The sequence below is a fragment of the Lethenteron reissneri genome, chromosome 26, assembly GCF_015708825.2.
Source record: "Lethenteron reissneri isolate LAM-NWPU_2019-01 chromosome 26, ASM1570882v1, whole genome shotgun sequence".
NCBI lineage: Eukaryota > Metazoa > Chordata > Hyperoartia > Petromyzontiformes > Petromyzontidae > Lethenteron > Lethenteron reissneri.
This window is the reverse complement of record NC_083804.1, coordinates 1,623,768-1,638,790: the sequence shown is the minus strand read 5'-3', so window position 1 is coordinate 1,638,790 and position 15,023 is coordinate 1,623,768. Positions and strand designations below refer to the sequence as shown.

At 52.5% G+C, this 15,023-nt stretch overlaps 1 long non-coding RNA gene across 1 annotated transcript in view; it reads right to left on the bottom strand.

Annotated features, from left to right (window-relative positions):
• Positions 1-557: 557 nt before the first annotated feature.
• Positions 558-15,023, bottom strand: part of LOC133347454 (uncharacterized) — a 73,745-nt gene continuing 59,279 nt past the window's right edge. Inside the window, exon 2 of the long non-coding RNA XR_009755721.1 lies at positions 558-3,805. This is a non-coding gene — a long non-coding RNA (uncharacterized LOC133347454). The remainder of the gene's footprint in view (positions 3,806-15,023) is intronic.

The window sequence follows — 15,023 nt, the reverse complement described above, 5'->3', positions numbered from 1 at the left end:
CAATGCGGGCTGACACCGGAGAACAACTCTGAGTGATTGTTGAGACAGCTTGCGCTGGGCCGCTGTTTTGGCCGTCACTCGTTAATTTCCTCTGACACGCATCGATACACGATGGGGCAAGTAACGGTCTCAGCGTCTGGGATTCGAGAGAAACGAGGGACAGCAGAGTTTGTTCGGCGACAGAAATAACAAAAAAAAGGTGTTTTGTTGTTTCTAAACAAACGTTCTCTTACGCAACAAGTGAATCTGTGAGGATTTCAGGGATCAATGCACGAAATACTACAAATATGTGGCGTGAGACTGCCTTGTGTTGTTTTTTTGGATGCTGCTAACTTTGGGGATGCAATTTTTTTTTAATTTGGGCTGCACATTGGCCATGCAAATGAAGGTTTCCACATATTCAGACGAGGACATCGTATTCGGCAATCCGATTAACGGACTTACCATCAAACCAGCAACTGCGGCTTTGCTATTAAAAACATTCTCAGAACATTCCAACCCGAGAAACAACAACAATACACATTCCTCGCGCGTGAATTTAGACACAGAAGTCGGAGAAATGTTGCGTCCTTTTTGGAGAGAACGAAATTTTATTTTGTCCGACAGGTGGACACACTAAGAGCAGGGCTGAGCAGGTATGAGCCGCTTTACAGAGTGAAACGCAAGGCCATCATCCATAATCCAGCATCGAGTCCTCCCCCACCCCGCACGGCACTTGATAACAAACACAGACTTCACAAAAGCGGAAGAATTCCCGAAGTCTCTGTGGCTGACAAGGCCACACGCGAGCATAAAGGCATGAAGGCCAAGCATGACTGGGTCTCCAAGACAGCCGTTCACAAAGCGCACTTTCCGTACGGCGCGCTCACGTGTCCTCGCTTTTAATACCCGCGGTGACACATTCTCCCGCGCGGTGTGCTTAGAAGCCCAGAAAAGGGGCAGAGGAATTGCTCCGGGCGTTTGAACGGGAGGCTTCTGGCTACGCTAAGCCCTCGCGCAGTAAGACGTTGGCTTTTGTTTTGCTTTCTTAGATGACCTCTCAATCGCCGCTGCGGAGAAGCTGTACGCAGCTGTGAGCCGCGGGAAGGGACGCGCGTTGAAGCCGAGCTGCCGAGCACACGGCTCGCAAAGAGACCTCGCAGCTGAGGTGGACAGGTGGCTTGGAGGTCAGAGTGCCGATCCGGCACCACTGAGTTCCTGGTTTTGAATCTGGGGTTTCCATCGCCCGTTATTAAACTGGGTTCTCAAGGGTACAGTGAGGTCACCGGGTCAGCGCGGTCACCGGCACTGACATTTTTTAAAATGTAAGGTAGTTAAAAATCTCATGGTGGAGTGTACGAGATGGTGTGACCCCTACTGGATAAAAGATGATTTGGCCACCTGATCGATTTTTTTTCTGGGAGTAGTCCGATGGAACGTCTCGAACGCAGCGTCACACGGCCCTGGAATATTTATGAAAAGCTTCTTCATCCCACGACACGATGCTGAATGCCACGACACGATGCTGAATGCGCAAATTGAAACAAATTTGCAACATGCCATGCCCACAATGAATGTATCGAATCATAATGAAATAATTGATTATTGTCGATGTGTATTGGGTGAAAGTATTTCATTCACCTGAACACCGCAGCCACAGGAGGCGCTAAATGCATCACAGTGGCAAAAACATAATCAGTTCTCGAGAATTATGAATTTAAAAAAATTGCATATTCACCACAAGTATATGTGGTTAATGCAGACATGATTCATGATTCCCTGCAAAGGTTTCAGTTTGGTGTTTCAACATCTTAACACACCTGTTTTATTGCCAGAAATGGGAAAACCCTACCATCATAATTGAATACTGGCAAAGGAGGTCTCATGATAGAATGAATCAAATTCGTGGCAATTCATCGAACGGTTAGATGTTCAGTTGCATTGCAGCCCGTCAAACATCACGATTCACCACGAATAACGCCAAAGCGTCTCACCACCAGCAGCGCGAGTGGCTGCGGGCCCCACTGACACGGCACGCGGCTCTCTCGGGCAAGAGGCAATCAAATACATTGGCCTCAGCGACTTTAAACGTTCGACGCATCTCCTCCGAACCCTGCGCACTCGGCGGGCCCTCCGTTCGGACGCCCGGCTGAGCGTAGAGACAAACCTGTGGCTTATTCCACCTTTTTCCCCAAGAAGTTTTTTTTTTGGGTCCTCGCTTATGCTCGCTCCGCGGCGTCCGCACCACTCCGCGGAACGCCCCGGCCACCTGCTACGCCGCCGCCGCTGACGCCGCACGCCTTCAGGATATTCCACCTGACCTCGCCCCGACCCAGCCAACGTTGCCGCCCTTGTTCCATAACGCCGGCGAGAATTTAATCTCGGGGCTAAAAGGGCACTCTGTTCTACGCGCCCAAGTCGGTCACGTTGACTTCTTCCGCACACCAACACTGTCGCAGTGTTTTATACCCGCGCGCGCGCGCACGTGTGTTACGCCCTGCACGTGGCTACCGACCGAGCCCATGTCGTGCAGTATGTATGTTGAACTTCCTTCGCGCCGTACGTAGCCAACCGTGCTAACCGGAGGTGCGGGGGAAGGACAACAAACTAAACACAAAAATAACTTCTAAGGAAGTGAATTTTCAATGTCATTCTGAGCGCTGGTGGTATGTACCCCTGCGGTGGTAATCGCAGGGGTTGCGCTGCGTGGGTCTCCGATAGGCTTTTGGGGTTGTGCCGCTATTGTGCTGTTTCGGCACGACGTCCAACGTTTCGCGCCATGCGCTGGGAGCTTCTTATTCGGCTCCCGAAGAAGCTGCCGGAGTGTGGAGCGAAACTTTGGGGCATAAATTATGAACGGCACGCGGCGCGGACCAAAAACTGCAGATGTTACATGTTTAATGCACAAAAAAACGAATGGAAGCATTTGTAAAAAGTAGAAACAACAACAACAAGACGTGTTCAACTCCACGAGGGTGTCCTGGCTCCCCCTGACAAACTACGACTTGGGCACGATGTCACGTGTGCTTCTGGCAGCGTCTTTGCTGCTGGTTATTGGGGAAAAACTCCCCCCGAGTCGGTGAGTGCGTCTGTTAGGACTTCACCTCTCCAGGACAAGATGTGTCTCTCAGCTCGCAGCGGCAGTGGGGCGACACCCACCCGGGTGAGCAGGCCAACAGCCAGTGGTGTCAATTCCACATTCCCATTGCAGGGAGTCAGTCTCTTCACATGGCAACCACCTGCTACAACAAAGCACTCATTTATCCGTAATAAAGGTTTTTTGGGTTATAATTTGTACTCAAATTGTTAATGTTGTGGCTTTACTCTCCAACACACTGGTTTCGTGATAGACCTTGCTTACTAGCTGTGTTGGGTGGTGGCGGGTTAAGGACACATTTATATTGAAGTGATCGAAACCCAAAAAAACCTCTATTATGGATAATAATGCAAGGATGATGGGGCCGAGTTTACCCCTGACCACGATCCGAACTCAGAAACCTTCGGATAGCCATTCACGCGCTTTAAACCTCCTGAACAACCACGCAGATGCACAATCATACGAGGGCAACTCCAATTGTGTCACGGAGTTTGCTTTTCTTCACATTGAGATCGTTGATTGATGATTGATGTTGTTTGAAGATCATTGTGGTGACGAGTGGTGGTGTAGGATGATGATGATCCGTGACTTTGGGTAATTTTGGCGATGATCGCGATCGTGGTAAGATGACGTTCATTTCAGTGTCGTCACCAAAGCGACTCCCAGCACCTGAGCGTTTTCCAAACTCCGTGACGATTCTTCGGGCACACCTGTGCTGTCTCCGTGTCTCTGCAACGTCAGCAGCAGCAATACAACTCTCAAAACACAGCACCTGCAACACATTCATCTCACAAAGCCACAGCGGACATTTACTGCACCCTCAATATTTTACCATCATCATTATTAGTAAATTACGGATATTATTACGATCGTATTACTCATCCTAACTTATAGATAAATTATGTGTAACACCACACATTCATCAACTCTGAATAAATTAAACCCAATTTATGCACCGCATATCATGCTGGATTTAGGCCACTGGTCCTATCGCTGTAATTTATACGCCCGTTAGATTGTACTTTCATCCAATTACCATTATGTATGAAATCTTGCCGGACAAGTTTTGATTCATGACATTTTTATATCATCGTTGCGGTAAGCAAATCTTCTCAATATTCAACAAAATCCCCGCGATTTGAGACGACTTCCAAATTGCGCTGCCAGATTATAACGGTCGGCGTGCAGCTTTGATCCCACGCGTTTCGTGAACATCGCCATGGTGGCGTCGAATGAAATTGCCTCCACAAATCACCAACAGCGCTCACTCCTCCCCGTTCCTACCCCAAGTTGCTCTGCATTTGGTGGCGAGCTCCACTGTGCCTTGAACCGCTCACGGAGGGGATGGATAAATGCATTCACGCCCGCAAGCGTGTGTGAGTGTGCGTCAATTTAGCCCCAGGTTGCGCCCAGTCTTGCCAGACCTAAGCAGATTTTAGCCGTGATAACGCCTTGGATGGGTGCTCAAAAGGCTGCTGTAATAGGCTGTGTTGTGGGTCGCAGAGGGCACTGCAGAAAAAAAGCATTTGTTGTTCTGCCACCTTCACTCAACCCGCAATGACCAGCGTGGTGAAGTATGGTCAATTATACCTCATGGCACGCAGGACATGGGGAGGCCCTCATCCAGCAGTGCATCGGCAGAACGGAGCGGCACGCGTTCCCGTACATGGTCGGAAACTTGAGTTGGCAATCTTAGCGTATGAGTAAGTGAAGGTCAATAGGTCGTCATTGCCGATAAGTGATTCCAACACACCCATCCCATCGCAACTCGAAACAAGCTGGAAAGCCAGTCTCTTCAAGCAGCCTCCGTTTGGTGAATGCAAGAGATAATGAAATGGACTTTGCTCGTACTGAACGAATGCTGCTGAAATTATGCATTCCCACAAGACGGTGAAGCCAGTGGGTTGGGTACAACAACAACAACAATTGCGTGGAAACGTATATGAATGAGGCATATTATCGGCGTATCTATTTTAGTATTTATAGTTTCGACGACGACGCTCATCATCGTTTGGCGTTTCCATTTTTTTGTCTGGAGATTTAACCAGGCGTAGAAATGTGCACGCGGAACAACGCAAATGACAACGAACGCACGCGTTCCGCGCTGGGCACGTGCGCACACCCACACGCACACAACTGATGCTCACGCCGCGATCGCACACGTACACAATGCACCGTTATCACAACAACAACATTCTAGGAAATATGTCATTGCCAAGTTTTGCTAAAGATTGGCAATGCCCAAAGTCTATGCAAGACGGTTGCTGCATCATTTTCTCATTTGAAGGATTTAGCTGTCACATCTGGAACAAGTCTGATTGCCGCTTCGCCGCGTGGACAGCAACTGGGAGGGATGACAGCCAATCAGATCACAGACAGAGATCACATGAATACCAGAGGTTACGTGCTCTGTGAACCAATCATTGGTCATAAAAAAATTATAATTGTCTCCAAAGTCGGGTTTTTTGGGCCAGACGGAACTGTGCCACTGTTGTGCTAAGTTGTTACAATTGCCGATGGGTCAATGCGTTGCCTGTAGAGATTGCCTGCAATAATTGCCCTAAGGGCGTGTATCAAGACGTAAGATTGCGTCGCTGTGAGTCGAAGGAGTGTGCCGCAAGGCGCACCTGTTCTCGGACAGGGCCACTCAGTGCCGTTGCCATACCAAGTTGCCATAGCTGCTAATGGAACATGCGTTGCCAGTGATGTCTGCAGGCAACAATTGCACTAAAATTGCCCGCAGTGTGTTATGGCATTAACTGCCAGAAGGGAAAGCATCAGCAGTGGCCATTCAGTGCAGAGCAGCACCATCTGACCTCGCTTGTACCTTCATGGGGTGTCTGCGCACGAAGCCACGAGGTGTCTAGAGCAAATCGAGCTCTGGCTCTGACTTGACAACGCAGTAGCGTATCCCGCCCCCACCCCGTCTCTCCCTCCGCTCAACCATCCCTGATTCCTCCCCACAATAAATCCAGCTTAAGGCTGGAATATTTAGACGTTGCACAAGCAGATTCTTTTTTTTATTGGTGGCAAAACTGTCACGTGAAGTTCACCGAGGCCAATACAGGTGAACTCCTGGTAACAGACATGGTGTTTAAATCGAGCAGCTGCACACGATGATTCTGTGATTGTGTATTCTCTCTCGCTCTCGCTCAAGCTTAAGCTCGCATTAAAAAAAAAGCAAACTTGCAAATGTGCGACCTGCCAAGGTTAGATAGGGAAGGTTAGTAAGAGACGGGCGCGAGGGGGGCGGTTATTAAACATCCTTTTGAATGATTGCGCTTTGCTTTGGGAGGTGCCGGTAAGGAAATGTCAGAAGGGACGATCAAGGCGCAGCCATTCCCACACCGCTCGCCGGCATCAGATTACACGGCTGGTGCCGCGACTAAGAAAGTCGAAGACGAAGAAAATGTTTTAACTTCAAAAAGGAAACAGACTAAAAAGGGGAGAACACACAAGCAGCGCTCAGCTGGCCAGCAAATTCATTCTCTTCATTTTTTTTTACCATTATGCAAATTTTTTTTAAAAGCTTTTTTTTCCGACACCGTTTTAACTTTCATGTTTGTGTAAATAAATCGGCCCGTAATCTCAGCGTGAGATGCGATGGAGGGTACATCCAGAGTCAAGGTCATTGGCAGCTTTGAGCAGAGTACACGTGCGTGTCGTGAGTGCGTGTTGTGTGTACGCGTGGTGAGTGTGTACGCGTGGTGAGTGTGTACGTGTTGTGTGTACGCGTTGTGTGTACGTGTTGTGTGTACGTGTTGTGTGTACGCGTTGTGTGTACGTGTTGTGTGTACGTGTTGTGTGTACGCGTGGTGCGTGTGTACGTGTTGTGTGTACGTGTTGTGTGTACGCGTGGTGAGTGTGTACGTGTTGTGTGTACGCGTTGTGTGTACGCGTGGTGCGTGTGTACGTGTTGTGTGTACGCGTGGTGTGTACGTGTTGTGTGTACGCGTGGTGCGTGTGTACGTGTTGTGTGTACGCGTTGTGTGTACGCGTGGTGAGTGTGTACGTGGTGAGTGTGTGTACGTGTTGTGTGTACGCGTTGTGTGTACGTGTTGTGTGTACGTGTTGTGTGTACGCGTGGTGAGTGTGTACGTGGTGAGTGTGTACGTGGTGAGTGTGTGTACGTGTTGTGTGTACGTGTTGTGTGTACGCGTGGTGAGTGTGTCGCTGGGAGGAGCGAGACGAGACGGCGCGTCTCACACAATCCGAGGGCGACCAGGGGAGGGAGGCGACGCGCTGGGTGGGTCATCATTGTCACCAGGAGGGACGGCTCCCTTCTCCGGCGCGGGGGGCGCCTCTCAACCTCGGCAGTCCCCGAGCAAACGCGCGGATGTAACTGAATTACACCTTCTCTTGCTTGCGATCTTTGCTTATTAAAAAACACGCTCTCCCGATTCGAGCGTATAATTCTTGGCGGTCGTGACAGCCAACAGCCCTGAGGTGTTTCTAAATTAAAGTATTACTGTATGATGAATGAACGGATGTATCCAATATCCATCAAAACAGCCCATTCCACCAAGACGCGAGCGTGCCACGTCGCCGACCATTCACATCGCCATTCATTGCGCCGCAACTGCGCTGCGCCGTTGACCAGAGACGCGACCCCATCCCCCCCCCAACCCCCATCCACGGCGACGTGAGACACGGGCAGCGACGGCGCAGACTCGGCCCCATCACCCCGCAGGAGCCTCCCGCAGGGCACGGGCCTCGCGTCCCGTGGCTGCCACGGCCAAGAACGACGACAACAAAAACATGCGCCGTCTATTCGAGGGGGGGGGGGGGAGTCGAGAGGCATCCGCAGGGGGAGGGGAGTGGGGCAGCCCAGGGGCCCAGCCCCCCCCCAGCCCCCCCCCCCCCTTCACACACGGGGAATATCTTGCAGAGAAATCCGCCAACGACTTCTTTGCGGCCCGTGTCGGCTCCCTCAACAAGGGGGGGGGGGGTTCGTTGTGTAGACTCTGCAAAGGGGGGGTGGGGGGGGCCCACAGAGTGGACGCCACCGGAGCTCCAGAAACAGAATCGCGGCTGCACGATGCCAGCGTCGTTATTATTATTGTTTTTTTTTTAAAGCACCGCATAAACGGGACAGCCCTTTCTCTAGCCACTGCTCGATGAAAGCCTCCCCGTGCCGCGTTAGTCACGGGGGATTGTTGGAGCATACTTCACCACGCCGGTCAGTGCGGCTTGCTGACGGGGTGGCAGCCCCAGAACTTGTCAGGATGTCACTCCTCGTCGACATCCGCCGTGGCCGGGAATCAGACGGAGGCGGCGCGGGGTTTTCAGCGCAGTCCGCTCGGCGCCCCTCGGCCACCGCACCGCCACGCGGCGTCGTGAGAGGCGGGCGTGCTGGACAGACCGCCCCAGGGAGTTCTCTCCCAGCTCTGCCCTTGCTTGAAACGCTCGCCGAGAATCACAGGTGCCCGTTCTAGGGCGGCATTAATAACGATGACGTGCTGGTGGGGGACACACACAATCTCGACTCCACCCTCCCCCCATCCATTACCCCTCCCCCCCCCAAAATTTTTTTAAAAAAACACAATCAGTCATCCCCCTGTGGGTTCTTTAAACAGCAGCGCCGATTTCAGGTGCAGTGTGTGTGTGTGTTTTACTGCTCGAGAACGCGTCCGCTACCTCCCATCGCCACCTCGATTACGAAAATGGCAACCCCCCCCCCCTCTTGCCTCCCCCCCCCCCTCCTTGGCTTTGCGACTGCCGGCAAAGAAGACCATTAGCGGGCCCGGCAGCCGCTGTCTGGCGTGCGACGCGAGCGCTGACAGCCGTCTGCGGTGCACGAGAGAACTAGCCGCCTCGTCAGCCCCTCGTCAGCGTCGTCAGCCTTGTCACCGCCTCGTCACCGCCTCGTCAGCCCAACAAGAATCACGCCGCCTGCGACCAGATCGGGCACGAACGCGCCCGATCTAGCCAGATCGCGGAGGCTGAGCGCGGCTCAGCCCCGGGGTAGCGCTCGGATGAGCCGAACACCACCAGCAACGTCGCCACCGCCGCGCGTGTAGGACCATGAGCACTGGACAAGCACGGTAAAGTATGGAGAAGCATGGTGAAGTGTGGTGAAGCATGGTGAAATATGGCCAACTATGGCTGACAGCCTGGCAAGGTGTGCGGACGCCCTCATCCTGCGGCGGGTTGACGGCAAGCGCGGGCGGTAGACGCGGATCGCGAGACGAGCGGCTGCCTCAGGAGACCCGCTGTTGTCGGCTTGGGCTGGGCGGCAGAGGGCAGTGGTAGCAACACCCCTTGTCGTGCCGTACTTCTATGCTCCCACATCCACGCTCTCCGCCTGCGCCATCCCGCACTGACCGGCAAGGCTGCGGTGACAAAAAAAGAAAACGCGCCACGACCTCCAACGCTGCCGAGAGGCCCTCACCCAGCAGTGGATCGAGCAAGGGAGGCTCGTGTGTGGACGGTGTCGGTCATGCACGCCGCCCGCGCTGTGCGGAGTCTTGGAGGTGCCCTTGGCGTCTGCGTTACTCGGCAGTCTATTTTGGATCTCCCTCCTCATCATGCGGCATTAAATCGTGAATGTTATCCCTGACGCCGCAGACGCTTTATACCACGGAGCACGGTGAACCCCCCCCCCCCCCCCACCATCTATTGTACTTTACTAATCCACTGGCGATTACACTGATACTTATTGCAAATTAACTCTCGCTCAAGTATCGTACAAAGCAATCGGCTGGCAATTAGGCTCGCAGCTAAGGAGTGGAAAGGGAAGGGAGAAGTGGCCAGAGGTCAGAGGTTGGACGGGAAAAAACGTGGACAGGGTTCTGTTAACTTAGATCTCAGCTTAAACGGCTTGGGCTAAAATTAATATTTCAACTTTATTCGGCTCGTGACCTCATCACAGGCCTTTGCTCAAGTCACCCTCCGTCAACGCAGTCTATTTTCCCAGCTCGTAATGATCACCAAGCCCCCCATTAGGCCTATACGTATGTATGTTGCACTTCTTTCGCACCGTACGTAGCCAACCGCGCTAATCTAAACACAGCAACAAGCAGTTCTAAAGAAATTCGTTTTCAATCGAGATTATTCAAAAGTGCATCGCTCCAGTGGCTTCCTAATATCGGAGGCAAGAGCGTTCCAGACGGCCCTGAGGACGCCTGAACGCAAATCAAAGGAATCTGAGGCCAGACGAGGCTCGTGATGGCAGGCTGTCGCTGTCATGGTGCGTGCTGTTGTTGATGCTGCTGCTGCTGTGCTGTTGTTACAGAAACTATGGGGACCACAGCAAGCCGCTTGCACAGTCGCAATCGGCGAGTGGCAACAGCTGCACTCGCGGTGACATTTAACAGCCGTCGTGTTGTCACGTTTCTTTGTTCCCTGCGAATTCGCGGTTTTGTCGTCGTGCTCTACGGAGGAGGATGACGGTGACCTAAGCAGCGACTGGTGACGAATCCACGCAGAGCCATCGCACCCGAATGAAGTTGACCTGCGGAGGTGCTGTCGTCCGATGTCGTGGCACGAGGCCTGACACCACGCGCCGCTGACGTTAGCCATGGCCACGGTTTGAAAATGGAATGCGCAAACGACTGCGAAGACAAAGATCCCCCGGATAGCCTTCAACAGACTGTTGGGGCAAGTGCTGCTCGCGAGCACATATTAATGGCGGCGCGGCACACGAGGGGGTGGGTAGCCAGCAACACGTCCGGCCGCCTTTGTCTCCCCAGTCCTGATGTTTACACATCGAACGAGGTACTCATTTATGGCCCAGTCAACCTAGGGGAGACCCAGGACAAGTTTAAATATTCGTCACCAATATTGGCTGTGAGTGGGAGTCGAACTCGTGTTGCAGGGCTTGTCAGTACGATACGCTCACCACTACGCCACCACTCCCCCCCACACACACACAATAATAACACATACGCCAACGCCATATACTCATTCTCACAGCCACACCCACACGATGCAAATTAGATTAGTTGTAAGTAACCTTTTATGTAAAGTACGTTGCCTGAACATAAAATGTGAAAATTAGAAATGTTGAAAAATGGAAGGAAAGTGCAAGACTGCGCGCTCGGTATCGTCACTGCACAGTTGGCACGAGTTTGTGCACTACCTGCTCATTTATTTAAAACATTTCACAGCTAATGAGAATTTAAGTGACAGTTTCTTGAATGCATACGAATTAATTTCCCTAGTCCGGCGCGCCCGCATTAACATGGGTGGCACGTATGATGAGCAGAGGCCCCTAAACACACACACACGCACACACACACGCACACACACACGAACAAATGCACAAGGTAAACGAGCCTGTAATAAAAAATCCATTTCGGCGAATTACCACTGTGCTAAACAGAGGGCCGCTTATGAGAAGGCAGCTGAAAGAGGCGATTGTGTTACAACAAATTCTTGGAAAAAGGCAGGCGGTATGTAGCTAATGTTAATTAATTGTGTTTGTGACTCCCCCATGCGCCTACTCACGCATGTTGGGCCTGGGATAAATAACTTTTTTTGGAAGGTACGCTGCGCCACTTATAAAAGACAAATTATACAGATGGTACAGTGAACAATTAGGTTAGCTTTAGAATGCTGGCATAAAGGGGGGGGGGGGGTGTGGAAGGACTTTGTAAAGGAGGAGGAGGCGGGTGGGAGGGGGGGGGTCTGGGCTCAGGTCAACATTCTTTTTGTCAAGCGCGGCCTTCTGCTCAAAGAAGGGGGATCAGTGGACAGGTCACGTGGGTGTCTGGCTGGCTCACCAGATTCGCACCATTTGTTGTGGATGAAACAGCCACGCGCAAACGCGGCACCGAGTTGATGCAGCTGGCCCCAATTTCCAAAAGCAGCTCCACGAACGGGAGTTTTAAAGTCGTAAAGAGAGGGCTCTTTTGCGTAGTGCAAAGAGAAGAAGAAAAAACAACTTCAGCTAATTTTCAAGTGAAGATTGCTCGGTGCATAAAGCTCGGCGGGTTGTCGAGTCTGTTTTTATATTCACAGGAGCGGAGTCTCATTCAGAGACGGCCAGAAAAAAGAAGTGACCCCGCTGAGGCCCACACCAAGTGCATGTCGCCATCCGTGCCCGCGGCAGGGCGGCCCACTGCAGAGGCCATCATTAACACGTGGAGTCGAAAGATGTGGGGTCACTCGCCCGATTAGGAATCCATCTAGCTATCTGTGCGAGGCTTTTAGTGCGACCCCATCGTGCGAACGTGTAGTGGGGTTTCCTCCGGGCACTTTGGTTTCCTCCGACAAGCAAAACATTCACCACAGGAACTGGGCGAATATCCCAAAGCAGGACCATCGTGAAAACGAGTTGAGACTCAGCGAGGTTTTTGCACCGACCGAATATGCACTGCCTATATATCGCCAACGGTGTTTTATGATCACGTATTGTATCATCAGGGGTGCCACGGTGGCGAGATGATAACTACCTCGCCTGGTATGCAGGAGTTCGTGGGTTCGATCCCGACCCTGAGGATGCTGTATATTTGGACTTTGCATCTTCTCCCCGTGGTCGCGTGGATTTTTCTCCGGGTCCTCCGGTTTTTCCCCTCCACATTGAGAAGCATGCGCATTAGAGGATTTGGCTGCGATACATTTTCACACGATGATAAGTCACTTCGTTGAGCTATCATTTGTGGCCTGGTCGCGTCTGAAAAATAGCTATATAGCTCAGTGGGCCTGGGCTCGTAAAATATAAAAATAGTTTAGCCGTTTATAGTTATCCACCGCTGGATGAAGGACTCACCAAGCCACAGTTACCTCTCAAATACAGTATACCGTATAGCATGTCAAGTGTACGTGCAATTACGTTTTAAAGTTGCCCCTGCAAACACTCGCCGTTTATTTTTCCATCAGCCGCAACTAGAAAATATAATTTGCATCATCGCCCCCTCCAACCACCCGCGCGCCTCTGGAAGCAAGTCGGGGCACGCGCGCGCTGCCAGCGTGCAATCACGGACGAGAGAACGCGCGTCCGAGTTGTTAATTCCAGCCACATCTGAATTTCGCACATAAACCCCAATCCGTGGCACCGCCACCATCGCTCCTCCTCCTCCCCCACCGCCACCGCCACCACCACTGCCATCACCGCCACCACCACCATCACCGCTACCACCATCACCACCACCACCAACATCACCGCCACCATCACCGCCACCATCACCACCACCGCCACCATCACTACCATCACCGCTACCACCACCGCCACCATCACCACCACCGCCAACATCACCACCACCAACATCACCGCCACCATCACCATCACCGCCACCATCACCATCACCGCCAGCCACCATCACCGCCACCACAAACATAACCGCCACGATCACCGCCACCCATCACCACCACCACCAACATCACCGCCACCATCACCGCCACCATCACCACCACCATCACCATCACCGCCAGCCACCATCACCGCCACCACAAACATCACCGCCACCATCACCGCCACCCATCACCACCACCATCACCGCCACCACCAACATCACCATCACCACCACCATCACCGCCACCTTCACCACCACCATCACCGCCACCATCACCGCCACCATCACCATCACCGCCAGCCACCATCACCGCCACCACAAACATCACCATCACCGCCGCCACCGCCCTCGCGAGCCGGCGAGCGCGGCGCAGAACTGGTCTCCGACACCGCGCAATCCCCACCCACTCCCGCGCTGCCACTCCGGCGTGTTCACGCCACTTTCATTTGCAGTGTCTCTCCGCTCCCAGCAGCAGCAGCAGCAGCGACGACGACAAAACCCCCTTCACTGAAAATAGCCGTGCCAAGGAAGCGTCGCGTGCGAGAAAAACGCGGTCACGGCGCTGGGCAAAGCCCCAATCCCCAGGCAGCCACGCCAGATGTCCCCCTGCCTTGTCAGGAAAATAAATTACCACGTTCTTATTATTGTTGTTGTTGTTGTCGTTGTTGTTATCGTTTTTGGCCTGCGAACAGATCTCCCTGGAACGCGCCCCAATCGTGTCCGAATCTCGGGGAGCGAAGCTAAGCGAGGTTGAACTCTGGTGAGTGAGCTGGATGGGTGAGAGAGTGAGTGAGTGCCCACTCGGCTCTCCAGGAGTTGTGGGCGTGCGGCTGCGAGGTTGAACTCTGGTGAGTGAGCTGGATGGGTGAGCGAGCGAGTGAGTGCCAACTCGTCTCTCCAGTTGTGGGCGTGCGTCTGCGAGGTTGAACTCTGGTGAGTGAGCTGGATGGGTGAGCGAGCGAGTGAGTGAGTGACAACTCGGCTGGCCACGAGTTGTGGGCGTGCGGCTGCGAGGTTGCGCCAGTGGATGGCGGCGCTGACCGTTAACCCCCCCCCACCCCCAGTGCCGGATTAAGCGAGTGCGGGGCCTGTAGCAAATGTTGTTCTAATGGGGCCCTAATAAAAAAAAAACGTAAATATTAAAACACGAAAATTTTACTTGCATAGTAAAGTAATTGTATATTTTCATTTGCTATACAGCCAGATAATATGACAAATCGCTAACCTTAAACACCCAGTCGTTCATAAAAGTTGAAGGCGGTCTAGTACTATAGTAATAGAGCAAGTGCAGAATCACTGAACCGGAATTGATAGCGTGAAAGCAAATAGTGCGGTGCCCTTGAAATTGCGGGGCCCGTAGCTACTACATATGTAGCGACTATATGTGTAGTAGCTACACATGTGTAGTAGCTACTACTACATGTGTAACTACACGTGTAGCTACTTTTGCTACTGGGGTCATCCGGCACTGCCCCCGCCCCCGCCCCACGCGCGGGTTTCTCTGCGTCCTTGGGTCTCCTCCCACACGCAACATGTGACGTCGTTGTTATTATTTACACATACCCGCTACACTGTTTACACAGACAACATCCTCTTGAAGGGGCTGTTTAAACTGTCGGGTTTCCTGTCACGAGCGGAGCACCTATGAGGTTTGCTTACGCGCGCAAAGTCCTCGTGTGACCTGCACATTCCCAGGGCAGGCAGGTGCTGTT